This window comes from Nicotiana tabacum, chromosome 22, assembly GCF_000715075.1.
Source record: "Nicotiana tabacum cultivar K326 chromosome 22, ASM71507v2, whole genome shotgun sequence".
Taxonomy (NCBI): Eukaryota; Viridiplantae; Streptophyta; class Magnoliopsida; order Solanales; family Solanaceae; genus Nicotiana; species Nicotiana tabacum.
This window is the reverse complement of record NC_134101.1, coordinates 108766711-108786743: the sequence shown is the minus strand read 5'-3', so window position 1 is coordinate 108786743 and position 20033 is coordinate 108766711.

The window sequence follows — 20033 nt, the reverse complement described above, 5'->3', positions numbered from 1 at the left end:
ACTCAACAATAAGATATTCCAAGAAATAGTAACTTCAAGTAAGGTAACTCAACAGTTAAATATTTAACAACGCAATGAGAAAACATTAACTTCAACTAAGCATATAAGGGAAAATAACAAGTAAGAGATGAGAAAAGTATTAGCAATGTCAAGTGAATCATGTAAGGATAGATTAACGATGATGAATATAACATGTTATGACAACTCAGTTAAAGGCATGAAAAGAATCTACATAGCTTAACCCGGTCAGTTACCACATTTAGCCTGTGTAGCCACTCGTTATCTTGCGTACACGGCTTTCACGTACCACAATTAACATAAAACAACATCAATCCTAAGGGGTAATCTCCCCCCCAAAAGTTAGGCAAGATACTTACATCAAAACATGCTAACTCAATCCACTAGTAAGCCTTTTTCGCGAATATCCAACTCCGAACGGCTCGGATCTAGACAAAATAACTTTATACCATAAATACAACAACAACCCAGTAAAATCTCACAAGTGGGATCTAGGGAGGGTAGAATGTATGCAGACTTACCCCTTACCCCAGAGGGGTAGAGAGGCTATTTTCGAGAGACCCTTAGCTCAAGAAGACGAAAATAATAGAATCTGTGACAACAAAAAGAATCAGAGAGATAATATTAACATCGTAGGAAACAGAAAATGGATAGAAAAGCAATAACAACAACTAGTAATAGAGTCACCGTACTATGAAACAAAACGAAAAAATAGTGTGGACACAAACTTACACCACTAATAACCCAAAGACAACATCCTAACAGGCTAGCCCCGCCCCCAATACGAAGTAAGAAAAGCGCTCGACTCCCTCCTAACTATCCACTCTAATACTCGATCTCTACACCTTCCTATCTAGAGTCATGTCCTCAAAAATATGAAGTCGTACTATATCTTGCCTGACCACCTCGCCCTAATACTTCTTAGGCCGCCCTCTACCTCTTCTCATACCCGTCAAAGCTAACCGTTCACACCTCCTAATCGGGGCATCTTGGCTTCTCCTTCGCACGTGCCTGAACCATCTAAGCCTCACTTCCCGCACCTTGTCATCTATTGGATCCATACCCACCTTCTCCTGAATATCTTCATTCCTAATCTTATCCAGCCTAGTGTGCCCCCACATCTATCTCAGCGTCCTCATCTCTGCTACTTTCATCTTCTGGATATGGAAATTCTTGTCTGGCTAACACTCATCCCCATATAATATGGCCGATCTAACTATCGTTTGATAAAACTTTCCCTTAAGTTTCGGTGCCACCTTCTTGTCACACAGGGCTCCAGATGCTAACCTCCATTTCATCCACTCCACCCCAATACATGTGTGACATCCTTACCAATCTCCCCTCCCCCTGGATGATTAACCTAAGGTACTTGAAACTTCCTCTCTTAGAGATGACTTGTGAGTCAAGCCTCACGTCCAAATCTGCTTCCCTCGTCACATCGCTGAACTTGCACTCCAGATATTTTGTCTTAATCCTACTTAACTTGAAACCTTTAGACTCAGGGGTCTATCTCCAAACCTCCAGCATCTCGTTAACGCCGCCCCGCGGCTCATCAATCAGAACTATATCATAAGCAAACAACATATACCAAGGTACCTCCCCTTGAATATCGTATGTGAGTGCATCCATCGCCAAGGCAAATAAGATCGGGCTAAGCGTAGATCCTTGGTGCAACCCCATCCTGATAAGGTAGATAGGCTCTGTAGTCGAACGACCCGACATGAACCTGAATTGGTTGTCAGAAATAGACACTGTCCTCCTCAACCTTCCTTTCACCACCCTCTCCCAAACTTTCATAGTATGACTTAGTAACTTGATACCCCTATAGTTGTTACAGCTATGGATATCACCTTTATTCTTGTACAGCGGTAACATTGTGCTCCACCTCCATTCATATTGCATCTTCTTCGTCTTGAAAATAACATCAACCATCGCAGTCAGCCATTCCAAGCCTGATCTACCCACACACCTCCATAATTCTACCAGAATCTCATATGGCCCAGTAGCTCTGCCCCAACTCATCCTGCGCAAAGCACCCACGACCTCCTCAATCTTAATACTCCTATAGTACCTAAAGTCTTGGTGATTCTCGGAGTGCCCCAATTCCCCTAGCATAATGTCTTTGTTTGCCTCTTCATTCAGAAGTTTATGAAAGTAAGCTTGGCATCTCCGCTTAATCTGGGCATCCTCCGTTAGTACTCTGCCATCCTCGTCTTTGATGTTCCTCACTTGATCCAGGTCATGATCTTTCCTCTCTCTCGCCTTGGCCAGCCGAAATAACTTCTTATCCCCTCCTCTAGCCCCTAGATCCTCGTAAAAACGACCAAATGCAATAGTCTTAGCCTCAGTAACTGCTAACTTCGCCTTCTTCCTAGCTTCCTTATATCTTCCTATGTTCTCTCTCCTCTCATCTTCGTTTGTGATCTCCACTAACTTCAGGTACACCGCTTCTTTGCTTCCACTTTACTTTGGACCACATCATCCCACCACCAGTCACCTTGGTGCCTACCTGGGTAACCTTTTGAGACCCCTAACACCTCTTTTGTCGCCTCTCTAATACAGTCCGTTGTCATCATCCACATCTTGCCTGCTTCCCCACTACTCCACCACGCTCCCAAAGCCAGCAACCTCCCCTATTGCTCCTGAGATTTAACCTTCGTCAAGTCTCCCCATCTGATCCTCGGTTGACCTCGAACAAACCTCATATTCCTTGTTATCATGATACCTACGTCCATCACCAAGAGCCTATGTTGTGGTACGAGGGTCTCGCTCGGGATAACCTTGCAATCCTCACACATCCCCCGGATGCTCTTCCTGAGAAGAAGATTATCAATCTGGGTCTTAGCCACCATACTTATGAAAGTAACCAAATGCTCTTCATTCTTTGAAAAACTAGAGTTCGCGATCACCAACTCAAAAGCTCTAGCAAATGCAACAGTGAAATACCTCCTCCGTTCCTATCCCCAATACCATTCTTTGAAATCTTATGGCCAAGGACAATGCCTTCCTCAACCATGAAATGTCATTTCTCCCAATTGAGTACCAAATTTGTTTTCTCACATCTAGCCAACACTTTGATTAAATTAGAAGGACGATCATCAAATGAATTTCCAACCACCAAAAATTCATCCATGAAGACCTCAAGGTAGTCCTCCACCATGTCCGTGAAAATAGTCATCATACACCATCGAAAAGTTGTCGATGTATTGCATAATCCAAAACGCATCTGTTTGAAAGCAAAAGTATTGTATGGACAAGTAAAAGTGGTTTTCTGTTGATCTTTCGAAGCAACAAGAATTTGGTTATAGTCCAAGTACCCATCAAGAAAATAATAGAAAGCATGGTCGGCCAACCAATCAAACATTTGATCCATGAAAGGAAGAGAAAAATGATCTTTCTTTGTGATTTTGTTGAGCTTATGATAATCCATATAAACTCTCAAACCGGTGAAAATTCTTGTAGGAATCAACTCATTCTTATCATTGGACGGTTTGGCACCATCCTCTAATTTGATCTTGTGCATGAAAAATTCGGGGCTTATACCCCGAATGTCCGCCGAAGTCCACCCAATAACTTTCTTCCTCTTTTGCAACACTGCCAATGTGGAATCAACCTGGACGTTAGTCAAACAAGAGGAAAGAATAACCGGTAAAGTGGAACAAGAGCCAAAAAAATTATACCGAAGGTAAGGTGGCAATGGTTTTAACTCCAATGGTGGATCTTCAATAGAGGGCTTTGTAGGAGGAGTCTTCCTATTCTTAAGATCCAAAGATAAATTTCAGGGTGCATAGTTGTAAGATCCCACTCCTCGCAAAGAGTTCACACATTCTATGAAATCATCCATCTCATCATCATCAAAGTTGAGCAAAATGTCTATAATGACATCAGTTACCAAGTCAACAAATTAACACACTTAATTGCTATTTGGTTGATGCATAGACTTGCACACATGGAATACCACTTGTTCATCACTACCCCAAAAAGTGAGTTTTCCTGATTCCACATCATAAAGGGCCTTACCCGTACCAATGAAAGGCCTCCCAATAATGATAGGCACTTCATAGTCAACCTCACAATCTAGAATCACAAAATCCGCTGGATGGATATATTTATCAACTCAGACCAAAACATCCTCAATCACTGCCAATGGCCTCTTCATAGAACGATCGGCCATTTGCAATCTTATAGATGTGGGTCTTGGTTTCCCAATCCCCAAAGGTTTGAAAAACAAATAAGGCATCAAGTTGATACTCGTCCCAAGATCACAAAGAGCTTTAGCAAAATTGGCACTTCCAATAGTATAAGGAATCGTGAAAGCAATGTGATCCTCTTAACGAAAATCAACAAGGGAAGAGATAACACGAACAATAACTTCAAACAATGATAATTAACTATGAATAGATAGCATGTAACAATAAAGAAAGCAACAAGTTCAACTAAGCATGGGAGCAATTTAGCAAGTAGGATGTAGAACAAGTACTAAACAAGTCAACTAAGACATGTAAGGATAGTCTAACACAATTAAGAATAAATTGACTGTGAGAATTTAGAACATGATATGGCATTTCAATTAAAGCTTGGGAATAGTCTAAGTAGCCTAAAACAGTCAAATACCACGTACAACCAGTGTACCCACTCATCACCTTGCGTACACGAATTTCACTTAGCACAATTGAATCAAACAATACCAATTCTAAGGGGTAGTTCCCCCACGCGAAGTTAGGCAAGACATGTCACGTCCCAAACTCGGGGAGCGCGACCGGCGCTCAACCGAGTGAACCCGGTCAAGCAAGCCTGTTGAATACTTTCTACCCAAACTCACCCATGATTTAAATAGAATACATAACTTTGTTAATTCACCAATAAGGAGATCATGTAGGCAATACCAAATTCATTACCATTAGTTACTTCATTTAATAAGTCTCAAAATACATGCATTTCCTTGGTTTGAAGTGGAACAAGTGATCAAAACACAGCATAACCTATTTGACTTTCCCAACACTCATATACAACCCACACTATGTCTACGGAGCCTCTAAAAGATACAAAAGAGTATTATGATAGTGTCGGCAATAAGGCTCCGGCTATACCTCAAAACATGATAATATAATGAACAAAAGAAACATGACCCTGGAATGAAGTGGGGCTCACCAAGTCTGCTGGGAAGAGGGTGTACCACTATTGTTGATGAATGTCGCCTGCTGTGGAACCACCTGGATCCATTAAAGATGCAGTGCCCCCGGCAAAAAGGACGTTAGTACTGTCAAATAGTACTAGTATATATGACTAAACACCCTCTCAAAAGAACGAGCAGTAATGCAAGTGAGGACAATCATAATATCAATTAATGCCTCAAACAATTTCCACATATCAAATTAGGAATAAGATAAGTTTTCAATTAAATTTCCATAATTTAAGTTGGGAAATCTTTAGTACCTATATACCACTGTTCACCATTTCGATTAGAATTCCCAACACAGTCACCACCATGTGTGCAGCATGGCATCCGATCATGACCCGATCGGCTAGGCCGTCTCATGTGAGACATCAACCACAATCACTATCACAACTCCAATTTAACTTACAACTCCAACACAATCACCACCATGTGTGCGTCATGCCGTCCGATCATGACCCGACCGGCTAGGTCGTCTCATGTGAGACATCATCCTTTTCTATCAATCATTCCATTTCATACTTATTGCACATCTTCTTCATTTTATTGGCACTAGTAATCACAATTGTATTATTTTTCTTGGAACGTCGGTCGTGTTTCATATTTCACATTTCATATTTCTCATTAAGCATTTCATGTTTCGTATTTCATGCACACCTTTTCACTTTCAATCATCATTATGGACTTTCCAACAACAAGGCATTTCTATTCAATACATTTAAGCACACATAAGAGCAAATAAGAGTCTTTGGCGCATTAAGATTTCCTACACAATCGTCATTAGCTTTCAATTGAAACACAACGTGAAGTGATGACATTTACATATGCAACCCATACGTTGAACACATCCTCAAATAGTAATAAAATATAACAAGAGCATTTGAAATACATGTTGAAGACATACGCCATTTGTCACAAAGCTTACCCGGAATAATTAATTCATAACGAGCAACTCGAGACTTACAGGAACATTGTGAGGTTTCTAAGAGAAGAGTTTAGCCAACATACCTCACTTGGTCTTCCTTAAACTCTAAAATATTCCGTAAATCTTAGAAACTTCGATCTATTTTAGAAATATAATAAATTGAACAAAAACTTAGGAAGATGGTTATAGTTCTAGCTCATTTGAGCATTTTATCAAACACTAGGCGTGCATTAAGGTTTCAAGGTCCTTTTATGGAGGATTCCATCATCCCACAATCCATTCTTTATCACTTTTATCTCAATAATCTTCCTACACCCATTGATAACACATGCATGCAAAATAAACAACTCCCATACCCAAGAATTATCTTACTACTTACCTATTTCTAGTTCAATTTCGAAATTAAGGGTTAGGGTGTAGAATCTTAACTTTTCCTTCAACACCTTGTGAGTTACTCTAGAGAAATCTTCAAGGTTTGAGCAAGGATTGATGAACAATGGCAAGAATTCCTCTTCTCACTCTAGACCACCTTCCTATCTCTTTAAAATGTAAGTTTTTTTCCTTCTAAAATGAACCCTAATAGTGTTTTATGAAAAGGGGGCCAAGTTATAAAAACCCAAAAATAAAGCTCCGGAACAGGATCTGCGGTCGCATATGTGACCTCATAATACATCTGCGGTCCACGAAAAGGGACGCGAAATGGTTTGCCAAAACTGGGCACCTCTGCCTGGGTATGCGACCGTTCTGCGGTTTGTGTATCAATTTTGCGGCTGCACAATGGACTGTAGAATCATCTCCTACCGGAATTCCTCACGTCGAACCTGCGATTGACTCTGCGGTCCGCAGAACAATTCAGCTGCCGTGAAATGGACCGCATAATGGTCCCAAAATTTGCCCAAGTTTTCTGCTTCACACTGCAGCCGTTTTGCGGCTCGCGGAGTGATTTTTTGTCGCATAGTGAGCCGTAGAAATGTCTTTTTCTGCCAGCATTTTCCTTTAACTCCCTAGCACATTGTTCGACCCAAAATAGCTCGCCGCAAAGAATTTCTACCATCAGCAAACATATTAGCCTACCTCGGCACCACAGAACCTCGGGTTTAGGTGAAAATTTGTGGGGACTTACATGATACTTATCTTAACTAGGCCAATTCAACACTCGGAAATAGCTTTTCCCTTAAAATCTATCTTCACACTGCTCAAGTCTAACCAAAATCCACTCAATATCATCAAACAATACTAGGGAATTCAATTGCAATAGATAAATTTAAGATCTTTACACTTCTCCAAAAAAGTCAACAAAACTCAAACTGGGGCCTGCCCGATCAAAACTCGGGTCCAATGGCAGATTCTGTTTACCCATGACCCCACAAGTTCATATATGTGATTAGTTTCAAAATCCGAGCCCAAATCGACTCTCAAAACTCAATTTCTTATTTTTCAAAAACATGACAAAGTTTCACAAAAAGTAGAGGGAATATCCGTATACGGTAAAATTAGTTTATGACAGATGGTCAAATGATATGTCATGGGCGGCTTTCTAGCCATGCCCCATGAGCCCTTGGGCGGCTTTCCAGCCATGCCTCATGAGCCCTTGGGCGCGGCCCGTGGCGTCCTAGCAAGCCTTCCAATGCCTAGTGCCACAGACGACCCCGTGGTCTTGGCCGCGCCAAGTGACAATCGCGCATGTGTCTCTGTCGCCCCACCTATATCCCTCGCCAGCGCCTAGCCGTAGGTAGATGACAACAGCGCCGTGTGCAGAGAAAATGTCACCCGCACAGACCCTGATGCCAAAGATAATGCTGCTGACAACGGATCTGTTTCTGCCTTGTAAAAAACTAAGTCCTTTTCATTGTAAATATAGAGTAGTTTTATTCCATGTACTTTCATTATGTTTCTCTAGCTTAATCAAGTCTAGTCTTATAGCTTTGGTTTATTTTTTTTAAGCATTATTAGGGGGGATCAAACATTCAAAACTTTCTAGCAAGCAAACAATTCTCTGTACTGGTGTCTCTCCACCTCGACACCGCGTTGCCTTTCTATAATAGCTTTGATTAATGTAATCAAGCTTTCTTTCATTCTCAATTCTCATTTCTGTTCTCTCAATTTCTCTTGACATTGGTTTTCTCGTACGACACTGGCAATCTCGTCTAGCGTACGGAGGGGACCTTAGTTGGCGGACAGTAACTGCACTGAAATCAATTGCTTAGCCTTACGTCGCCCTTCCAAGGAATCTCAGGAAGGCGTCGCGTAACAGATATCATGACACAAGGAACCAAAGGTAAGAAAAAGGCAAGTCCGGAAATGACCCATACCAGACATAACGAATGTAATCGACACCAGTAAATCCCGAAGGGAGCATATTTAATGGGGGGAGATCAAGGGTCCACTACTTTCTTTGGAATCACTGGTCTTCTCACCGGTGGAGGCCCAAGGAAAAATAAGGACAAGGAAGCCGTTGTCGCTTCTAAACCTCCCACTGTAAGCACCATCATACCACAACATCTCAGCACTACTAACGACTTTCAAGAGAATGCCACTTCTGTATCTTCGCGGACTTAGCCTATTAGTAGGTATCCCTCCTCTATTCTCCCTTCTAGTATCCTTACTATGAGTGAGGACTACAACTGCCCTTATCTTTAAATCCTTGCCCCGGATTTGATAGAGCGGGTTACCTTCACCAAGGAGGGTTTTACGTATGTCTATACGTATCCCTTTATCTTGGGTCCATTCTCCCTGGGGTCGAATGAAGGGCTCGACCCCATAAATTTTGAGTTTTGCCACCGGTACCAGGTATGCTTAACACAATTAGGCCCATCGATATGGCGAACGGTGGTTTTCCTTCCCCAACTATGCACGGAGACCAGGAAAACCCTAACCCTTACACATATGAACTCTCCCAAAGTTTTCTGTAGGGGAGTAATAGACTTCAGCAAACATGACCACCACGCTCTTCTCACTAGCGTCAATGATGATAACAATCGTGGGTGGATGGAACGATTCGTCCTCATTGCTACCGGGGACATAATCCCGGCCACAACTTTGTCTTTTCTTGAATTGTGGAATTGCCTTCATAAGTTGTCGATTATTCATTTCCTTCATTAACAATAACAACAACAACAAACCCAGTATGATCCCAATATGTGGGGTCTGGGAAGGGTAGTTGTGCGCAGACCTTACCCCTTCATTCATGTAAAAAATATTTTCCGTTGTTGTTTGATCTTCTTGTTTCTTTTGTTTCATCTACCCAATGGGAACCACCACGGGTTCAAGGCCTAGACCAATAGGTTCAAAAAATTCTGGAAATCACGACACTAGAATTTCGCCGATGGAAGGAAATGGCCCCTAAATATGGGTGGAAGGACAAAAATTATGGTAAACCGAGTCCTTCTTCCTTTTATCTTTGTGCTTAACCCAGATAATTTCATGAAAAGGTTGCTAACTCTACTTTTTGCTTGATACAGGACTTCTGCAAGGCTCTATCATTTGCCCTGAAATCGACATTTTAGAGGACCCAGAGGAGGCTAGAAGGGTGTTGCAAGGCGCCCTTACCCGAAGCAAAGCTCGCAGATCTGCTTCTGGTGAGGGTGTCTCCTCTCGGAGTCCCCATCCTAAGAACAAGCGGGGACTCAAAATAAGAAGATAAAGAAGCAAAATTTGTTGAGCCTTAATGAAGCCGCATATGTGATGGTTTTTCCGCAGATGCAGAGTCGCAGAAGTGACCTATACTCCACAGAAGTGGAAATCACTGGGCAGAAAAGGATAGAAACGAGAGTTTTATTTCATTCCACATCTTTTGACTTAGAAAGCTCGATTTTGGGCGATTTTGAGAGGGATTTTTAAGGAATTGATCGGGGTAAGTGATCCTAACTCGGATTTGACTATATACATGAATCCATCATTGTTTTTATCATTTAATTAGTGTTCTGAGTTGAAAAAATTGAAAATATTTGTGAAAATTTCATAGACTATATTTTGAGGATTTGAAGATCGGTTTGAGATCGGAATTGAGTACTTTTAATATGGTTGGACTCGTTATTGAATGGGTGTTCAGATTTTTTAAGTTTGGCTGAGTTTCGAACATGGTCCCAGGGTTGACTTTTTATTTTTCTTTAAAGATTGCGAATAAGAATAGTAATGTAAAGAGAGATAGAGAAGATACAACCTATAATATTTGAGTGCCTCTGAGGGCTAATGACATGAAATGCATGATACATATATATATATATATATATATATATATATATATATATATATAAACTTTTGAAAACATACGCCTTTGTGGGCATCATCATCATCATATCGTACCCAACCGTAATAAGCTCGGTAAAAACGTACCCAGGCATCATAAGGCTCGATAAAATCATACCCGGCCACGTGGAGCTTGATAAAACCCAACTGATCAGTGGTTGCACAATAGGTGCCATACCCGTCCGACTAGTACGGCTTGGTAAAGTAAAATAGATACATATATATAATGTATGTTGGAATCATGGAATCACATTCTCAACCTTTCGGAGTGCGTAAGGTCGTTGCACTTTCGACTCCATACCATCAATATGAACCTCAATAGAATTCGGTTATCATACATACATGCTTAGAATAAATTTATAAGGAAAGAACAACATGGACATCCTTAGTTGCTAGGAGTATATCCGTTATGAAATAGCGTATCGTTTACGTTCATTTCACTTTAGATCATGCAAAAAGAAAGAAGGAAATGCCTTAACCTATCTTTTCAATCTTCTCTCCAATCGTCAACTAAGCTCAATATGATCTTCTTACGTCTACAATGGGTAGGACAAAGGCAGTTGCTTCAAACTCAGTCATTATATGTATGTTTCTAGTTTGCCATAGAGATGCATCAGTCTTATTTGATCTGGGATCCACTTATTTATATGTGTTATCTTACTTTTCTCTATATTTGGATATATCTCGTGATTCCTTGAGTTCTCCTATTTATGTGTCCACACCTGTGAGAGATTCTATTGTTGTGGACCATGTGTATTGGTTGTTTCTAGTTGTTATTGGTGGTTTTGAGACCAGAGTTGATATACTATTACTTAGTATGGTAGACCTTGATATTATCTTGGGCATGTACTGGTTGTCACCCTATCATGCTATTCTAGATTGCAATGCCAAAATTGTGACGCTGGCTATGCCAGGTTTACCATGATTAGAGTTGAGGGGTGCATTAGATTATGTTTCTAGTAGGGCTATCTCATTTCTAAAGGCTTAATGAATGATTTAGAAGGGGGTGTGATGCTTTGATGCTTATCTAGCCTTTGTGAGGGACGCCAGTGCTGATACTCCTACCATCGAATCAGTTCTGGTAGTGAGAGATTTTCCATATGTATTTCCAATAGATTTTTTGGCATGTCGCCCGATCGGGATATCGATTTTAGCATTGACTTGTTGTCGGGCACTCAGCCCATTTCTATTCCAACATATTGTATGGCCCTAGAGGAGCTTAAGGAGTTAAAGGAGCAGTTGCAAGAGTTGCTTGATAAGGAATTCATTCGGCCTAGTATGTCACCGTGGGGTGCTCCGATCTTGTTTGTGAAGAAGGAGGATGGTTCTATACATTTGTGTATTGATTATCGTCAGTTGAACAAGGTTACAATGAAGAACATGTATCCATTGCCACGTATTGATGACCTATTTGATTAGCTACAGGGTGCCATAACAAGATTGATTTGCGATCAGGTTATCATCCACTGAAGATTCGAGATCTGGATATTCCGAACACTACCTTTAGGACTCAATACGGTCACTACGAGTTCCTTGTGATGTCATTTGGGTTGACCAACACCCCAACAACATTTATGCACCTGATGAATAATGTATTCCAACCTTATCTTGATTCCTTCGTCATTGTGTTTATTGACGACATCTTGGTGTACTCCTACAGCCGGGAAGATTATGATTAGCACTTGAGGATTGTGCTCTAGATCTTGAGAGAGAAGAAGTTGTATGCAAAATTTTCAAAGTGTGAATTCTGGCTTGATTCGGTGGTGTTTTTAGGTCATGTGGTGTCGAGTGAGGGGATCAAGGTAGATCCAAAGAAGATTGAGGCGGTGCAGAGTTGGCCTAGACCGTCTTCATCTATTGAGATAAGGATTTTCCTTGGTTTGGCCAGGTATTATCATCGTTTCGTAGATGGTTTCTCATCTATTACTACACATATGACATGATTGACCCAGAAAGGTGTTCCTTTCAGGTGGACGGAGGAGTGTGAGGCGAGCTTTCAAAAGCTCAAGACTACTTTGACTACAACCCAATGTTGGTGTTGCCTATGGGCTGGGGGTCTTATACTGTGTATTATGATGCGTCACGTATTGGCCTTGGTGCGATGTTAATGCAAGATGGTAAGGTGATTGCCTACGTATCTCGACAGCTGAAGACCCATGAGAAGAATTATCCAGTCCACGACTTGGAGTTGGCAACCATTGTTCATGTATCGAAGGTCTGGCGACATTATTTGTATGGTGTTTTGTGTGAGGTTTTTACCGACCGCCGAAGTCTACAGCATATTTTCAAACAGAAAGATCTTAACTTGCATCAGCGGAGATGGTTAGAGTTACTTAAGGACTATGATATCACTATTCTATATCATCCCGGGAAGTTCAATGTGGTGGCCGATTCCTTTGAGTCGAAAGGTAGAGAGTTTGGGTAGTTTAGCGTATCTACCAGAAGCAGAAAGGCATTAGCATTGGATGTTCAGGACTTAGCCAACCAGTTTGTTAGATTGGATGTTTCGGAGCCTAGTCGAGTCCTTGCCTGCGTGATTTCTCCATCCTCTCTATATGACCGTATCAACGAGATTTAGTATGACGACCCCAATTTGCTTGTCTTCAAGGACACGATTCAGCATGGCGATGCCAAGGAGGTTACTACTGGGGATGACGGTGTGTTACAGATGCAGGGCCGGTTATGTGTGCCCAATATGGATGGTTTGCATGAGTTGATTCTTTAGAAGACCCATAGTTCATGGTACTCCATTCATTCAGCTTCCGCTAAGATGTATCAGGACTTGAGGCAACACTATTGGTGGATGAGTATGAATAAAGACATATTGAAGTATGTAGCTCGGTGCCTAAATTGTCAGCCAGTGAAGTATGAGCATCAGCGATTGGGTGGTTTTCTTCAGAGACTTGAGATTCCTTAATGGAAATGGGAGCGTGTTACCATGGATTTTGTTGTTGGGCTCCCACAGACTTAGAAGAAGTTTGATACGGTATGGGTGATTGTGGATAGGTTGACAAAGTCGGCTCAATTCATTGTGGTAGTGACTACCTACTCCTTAGAGTAGCTAGCTCAGGTTTATATCTGCGAGATTGTCCGACATTATGGCGTACCAGTATCCATCATCTCTGACCGGAGTACGTAGTTCATATTGCGTTTTTGGAAGGTTGTACAACGTGAGCTAGGCACACGGGTTGAGTTGAGTACAATATTTCACCTTCAGACGGACGGGCAGTCCTAGCGCACTATTCAAATTTTGGAGGATATGCTCCGCACCTTTGTTATGGATTTTGGGGGTGCTTGGGATCAGTTCTTGTCACTTGAGGAGCTTGACTACAAAAATAGCTATCAGTCGAGTATCCAGATAGCTCTATACGAGGCTCTCGATGGGAGACGTGTCGATCTCTAGTTGGGTGGTTTGAGCCGGGAGAGACTAAGTTATTAGGCATAATGGTTCGAGATGCTTTCGAGAAGGTCAAAATGATCCAGGATCGGCTTCGCACAACCCAATATAGACATAAGAGTTATGCGGATTGTAAGGTTCACGATGTTGCATTCATGGTTGGAGAGTGATTCTTGCTCCGGGTTTCACCCATGAATAGTGTGATGAGGTTTGGGAAGAAGGGTAAGTTGAACCTTAGGTATATCGGACCTTTTGAGATCCTTGAGAGGATTGAAAGGTGGCCTACAAGCTTGCCTTGCCACCTAGTTTATCTACGGTTCATTCGGTGTTCCATGTCTCTATGCTACGGAAGTATTATGGTGATCCGTCTCATGTTCTAGACTTCAACACAGTCCAATTGGATGAGGATTTGACTTACATCGAGGAGCATGTGGCTATCTTGGACTGGCATGTTCGGAAGTTGAGATCAAAGGATATTGCTTCAGTGAATGTTCTTTGGACGGGTCATCCGCTCAAGGAGGTGACCGAGCACGACATGCGGGGTCATTATCCTCATCTATTCACCGCTTCAGGTATGTCCTTATGCACATTCAAGGGAGAACATTTGTTTTAAGAGGGGGAAAATGTAACGACCTAATCGGTCGTTTTGTGTAATTGCGCCCCGTTACCCCTTTTATTGCTTTACACATGTGTGTTTATGCTTTTATGACTTGTGGGGTTAGTTATTTTCATTCCGGGAAGCTTGCGGGTTGATTTGGACCCTTAATTCTTTACTTAGAAACTTTAATTTGAAAATGTTGACCAAACTTTGACTTTTGTGAAAAAGACCCCAGAACTATGGTTTTATGACTCTGATAGCTTCATATCGTGATTTTGGACTTGAGAGTATGCCCAGAATTCATTTTGGAAGTCCGTAGGTTGATTGAAAAGTTTGACTATAGGTTGACCTTTAGTTACCGAGCTCAGAATTTGAATTTGAGACTTGGAATAGGTCCGTTATGGTATTTAGAACTTGTTTGCAAAATTTGGTGTCGTTTGTAGTTTATTTGATATGATTCGTATGCTAAGTTGTAATTCTAGAAGTTCTTGAAAATTCTTTGAATTCATGCATTTTAGAGTTAAATTCGTAGTTTTAAATGTTATTTTTGTGTTTTGATCGCGCAAGAGAGTTCGTATGATATTTTTAGACTTGTGTGGATGTTTGGTTTGGAGTCCCGAGGGCTTGGAAGCTGAAGCCTCCATGCACCTCTCCATATCCACCAGCCGACGACCATATATGTCCATTGAAATCCCCTCATATAAATAACTTCTTAATGGGCGAAATACCACACGTCCCAAAAGTGCCTCTTCCTCCTCATCCAAGCCCGCTTGCGACGTGGAGGTGCTAATGACATTCAGGGTTATCCCTCCAACTACAAGCTTAATAGCCATTAATTTATCACTCACCCGCCTAACCTCTACCACTAACTCTCTGAGTTCCCTATCTACCAAAATACCCACTTCGTTCTTACCCAACCTGATTCTTGAGTACCACAGTTTAAACTCATCTGCATTCCTCGCCCTCGACCCTGCCCACCTAGTCTCCTGCACGTAAGCTATATTGACATTCCTCTTCTTAAAGAATCTTTGCCAACTCTATAGACTTACCCTTTAACGTCTCTATATTCCATGAACCAACTCTCAACCTATAGGCTCCCTTATTCCCCTTGCCCCCTTTGGACCCCGCCTTATACCCTATCCCCTGCCCTACCCCCGCCCCACCACTCTCCCTTCCCAAGGACATGACCTTATGCTACCACTATAAACCACACCTACTACACTTATGGTAGGCTAGGGTAAAATGCTAACACAAAACAAATAATGGGCCGACTTAAAGACAACAAGTTGTAACTATAGGCAGGCTACTAGAATGACTAAACTAGTACGAACTACTACGACAACAATTTAACTAACACAAGAAAGAGAAACATGAGACAGGAGGTACCAACTCCATCTTGTAGAACCTGGACTTACGACGTGGTGTGCTCTAAGGCTACGGGACCTCAATGCTCGCCAGCCTACTCCGCTACGTCTGCGTGCACACCTCCTGCCCATCACCAAGAGCCACCAAATACTACTTGATTGAGTTTCAGACATGTTTCGGAATGTCTTGGACTAAAGTTAGAAAAAAACTGATGTCTGCTGCTCTGGTGTCACAAATGCGAACACCAGACTCACATTTGCGAAGGCAACAGGTGATGTGCACTTGTGGAAAATGCAACCTCACCTTCACATTTGTGAAGCCGGCAGAATTTTGTAATGTTCGCAATTGCAAACAATCTTTTGCTTTTGTGATATTACCCAGTTCGCAATTGCGAAGATTTTATCGCAATCGTGTTATATGTTAAGTCTATCAAGGTTTGCAAATGCGAGCCCTGGTTCACAAATGCGAACCCTGTGTCGCAAATGCGACATCTGCAGCTGGTTAAATGGTTGGGAGACGGGATTTTTGAACTCATTCCCACATTTTTGAACTCTAGACTCGATAGGAGGCGATTTGGAGAGGAGATTTCTATCTACAAAACTTGTGTAGGTGATTCTAATCTATTTCTAATCATATTCCATCAACATATCTTAGATTTTAACATCAAAATCATGTGAATCAAAGTAGAAATTTGTGAAACTTTGTCAAGTTTTTAAAAAATAAGAAATTGAGTTTTGAGAGTCGATTTGAGTTCGAATTTTTAAACTAATCACATATATGAACTCGTAGGGTCATGGGTAGACTGAATCTACCATTGGACCCAGGTTTTGACTAGGTGGGCCCAGGGTTAACTTTTGTTGACTTTTTAAAAATATGTAAAGATCTTAACTTTATCTATTGTAATTGAATTTCCTAGCATTGTTTGATGATATTGAGTCGGTTTTGGAAAGATTTGAGCCGTGTGGAGGCATATTTTAAGAGAAAAGTTATTTTTGAGTGTTGAATTAGCCTAGTTGAGGTAAGTGTCTTGACTAACTTTGTGTGGGGGAACTACCCCTTAGGATTGATATTGTTTGATTCAATTATGCTAAGTGAAATCTGTGTATACAAGGTGATGAATAGATACACGGGTTGTACGTGGTATTTGACTTGTTTAGGCTACTTAGACTATTCCCATGCTTTAATTTAAATGTCATACCATGTTCTAAATTCTCATAGTCAATTTATCCTTAATTGTGTTAGAATATCCTTACATGTCTTAGTTGACTTGTTTAGTACTTGTTTTATATCCTACTTGCTAAATTTCTCCCATGCTTTAGTTGAACTTGTTGCTTCCTTTATTGTTACATGCTATCTCTTTATTGTTAATTATCATTATTTGAAGTTATTGTTCGTGTTATCTCTTCCCTTATTGATTTTTGTTACTTGGAGTACTTGTCCTTGTAATCGCTTTACTTGTTCATTTTCATTATTTGAGACTCATTGTTGAATATTATCTCTTTTATTGTGAGTTAGTTTTATCTAATATTGTGGTTATACATTATTTCTCTCATTGTTGAGTTGTTTGGTGTTTAAGTTGTGAAAGTCGTTAATACGTTGAGGCGATGTTTGGTTATTTTTGAAATATCTATTTTACTGAGCATTTTTCATCCATTGTTGTTGTTGATATTCTTGTATATGTTGTGGTGGAGCAATGGCCTATTGTTGTGGAAACATTGGTATTGTTGTTATTGTTGGCAAGTTGTGATATATGGGCACTTGTGGTGTGACTTGTTATTGTGATATGATATTGACGCTCATGAGGTGGTATAAGGCTTAGGGTTGATGTGCATACAACGGTATAAGGTGGGGCTTAAGTGTGTGTTGCTTGTAAGGGAACTATGTGAAGCCACGTGACATCATAAGGTGGGCTAAAGTGCGTGTAGCTATTTAGGGAAAACTGTTTTCAAAATCTATTTGCAAATGTAAGGCTCACGCGGTGGTATAATAAAAGATTGTGATTGAAATTGAGAAATGTGAACACGAGGCGGTACCTCGTTGTGATTCTTGCTATTCGTTTCATGTTGCAAGGTGTTTTTGGTGGAAAATATATCTTGTTGTGTCGTTCCTTATTGTTCTAGTAGTTGTTGTCTGTACATGATCATTGTAGCACTTTAGTTGCTTCTTTTATGACATTTCTGTTATTAATTTCCGGTACTAGTTCTTACTACTACCTTGTTCCATATCAGTTGTTTCTTCACTTTCCATTACATATCCGTATTACATTTTCATGTTGTCTATTTATATCCTAATAGGTGCCTTGACCTGGCCTCGTAACTACTCTACTAAGGTTAAGTTTGATACTTACTAGGTACCATTGTGGTGTACTAATACTACACTTTTGCACATTTTTTTGTGCAGAACCAGGTATGTTTGCTCGTGACGGTCGTTAGAGGTTGTTGTAGCTGCTGCTTGGGAGACTTCAAAGTACACCTGTTCCATGTCCGTAGGCCTCAAAGTTATCTTCCCTATTTTACTTCCTATTGTATTTCTTTTAGATAGTGATATATTAGATATTCTAGAATTATTCCATAGAGCTTATGCCTTAGTTCCACCGGTTTTGGGGTATGTATTATGAGATTCTATTTTCGAGAGGTTTTTCTCAATTATTCAGTTGTTTTCAGTAACTTGTTAATTATATCTGTTCAGTTATTATTGATTGTTAGGCTTCCCTAGTCGTAGAGACTAGGTGCTATCACGACATCCTATGGAGGAGAAACAGGGTCGTGACAATATGAGTTGTATCATTAGCTTTGATACATGTTGTTTATATAACATCTAGTTTCATGTTAGATTATTCCCTCATTTGCTTATTTGACTGTTAATGAGTGTCAAGTCGACCCCTCACCTACTTCTTCGAGGTTAGATTTTATACTTACTGGGTACCATGGTTTGTACTCATACTACACTTCTGCATATTTTGTGTAGGTTCATAGGCTAGTGTGAGTTGCATTCATCTAAGTCAGTAGGAGGACTTGTGGAGACTTCGTGGTGAGCTGTTCTACTTAACCGATTTACAACACATGGAGTTCCCTTCCCTACTTATCTCTTATGTCTATCTATTTCATTCAGACAAGCAATGTATTCAGATTTTACATACTCTTGTGAGATGTCTGTGATGATTGTGACATCCAGTTTTGGGGGGTATTAGCAGTTATGGTCGTGTTTAGACCTTGTCTTGGCTAGTTTATCTATGTTATCATACTTGAGATTATTTAATTTCTTATCATATTAATTTTATTAAAATTCGACAATACCAAATTTCCCTTCCCTCCTCCTACTCGAATGCCTCTTAGTTCCATCGCCGACCCATCTCAATGTATGACCCTAGCTCAAGACCTTTATCCCACTAAATCTGAAACAACCCGAGCTTTTCGAGATGGAAATAGAGTTAGAGGAAAAGTTCATTCCGAATCCAATTCAGCTCAAACTACTCCAGTTAGGAGAATTTGTAATAAGTTTACACCCTCTGGGCTAGGCATGCTCTCCATACTAGACCTGACCTCAGGCTGAACCGGAATACAGGCTGTATCGGCACATTAAGTTTTCCTGTTAGTAAGAGTAAATCTAGTAGTTCCAGTTAATACATGTTGATGTCTGGGGACCCTACAAAAAAACTACATGTGACAGAAAATAGTACTTTGTAACTATTATTGATGACTACAGTAGATATACTTGGGTTTGTCTAATTCAATCAAAGTGTGAGGTCTCAGTTTTACTTGAAGACTTCTTAGCATGGTAAAGAATCAGTTTGATGTCTTTGTGAAGATGTTAAGATCAAACAATGACACAGAAATTTTCAATTCTCAATGTAATGAGCTATTTTCTTCTCTTGGTATGGTTCATCAAAGTAGTTGTGCTTACACACCACAACAGAATGAAACAATGAAAAGGAAACATAGGCCTCCCAAAGTATGACCACCATGAGCCTACTGCTATAGAGTATGGGCGGTGAGAGTCTTAGATCCTCCCCCAATCTGTGAAGTAGTTGGTGCAACGGAGATCAATCCCCCCTGAGCTAATGCACCAAACATTCATTGGAGCTGCGCTAAAGTCTCGTGAAGTCTGGGGTAACAACAACCACCTTCGGTACCTGTTCCCTAACTGGAGCTACTGGTGGCTCCTCAACTACTACTCCACTAGGTGCTCTAGCTGCGCCATGTGCCTCTCCTCGTCCTCTACCTCAGCTCCGGCCTCTTGCGGCTCTAGCAGGGGGCGCGAGTGTCTTCTCAGCTGATCTGATAGCGAGTGTCTTCACCATCTATCA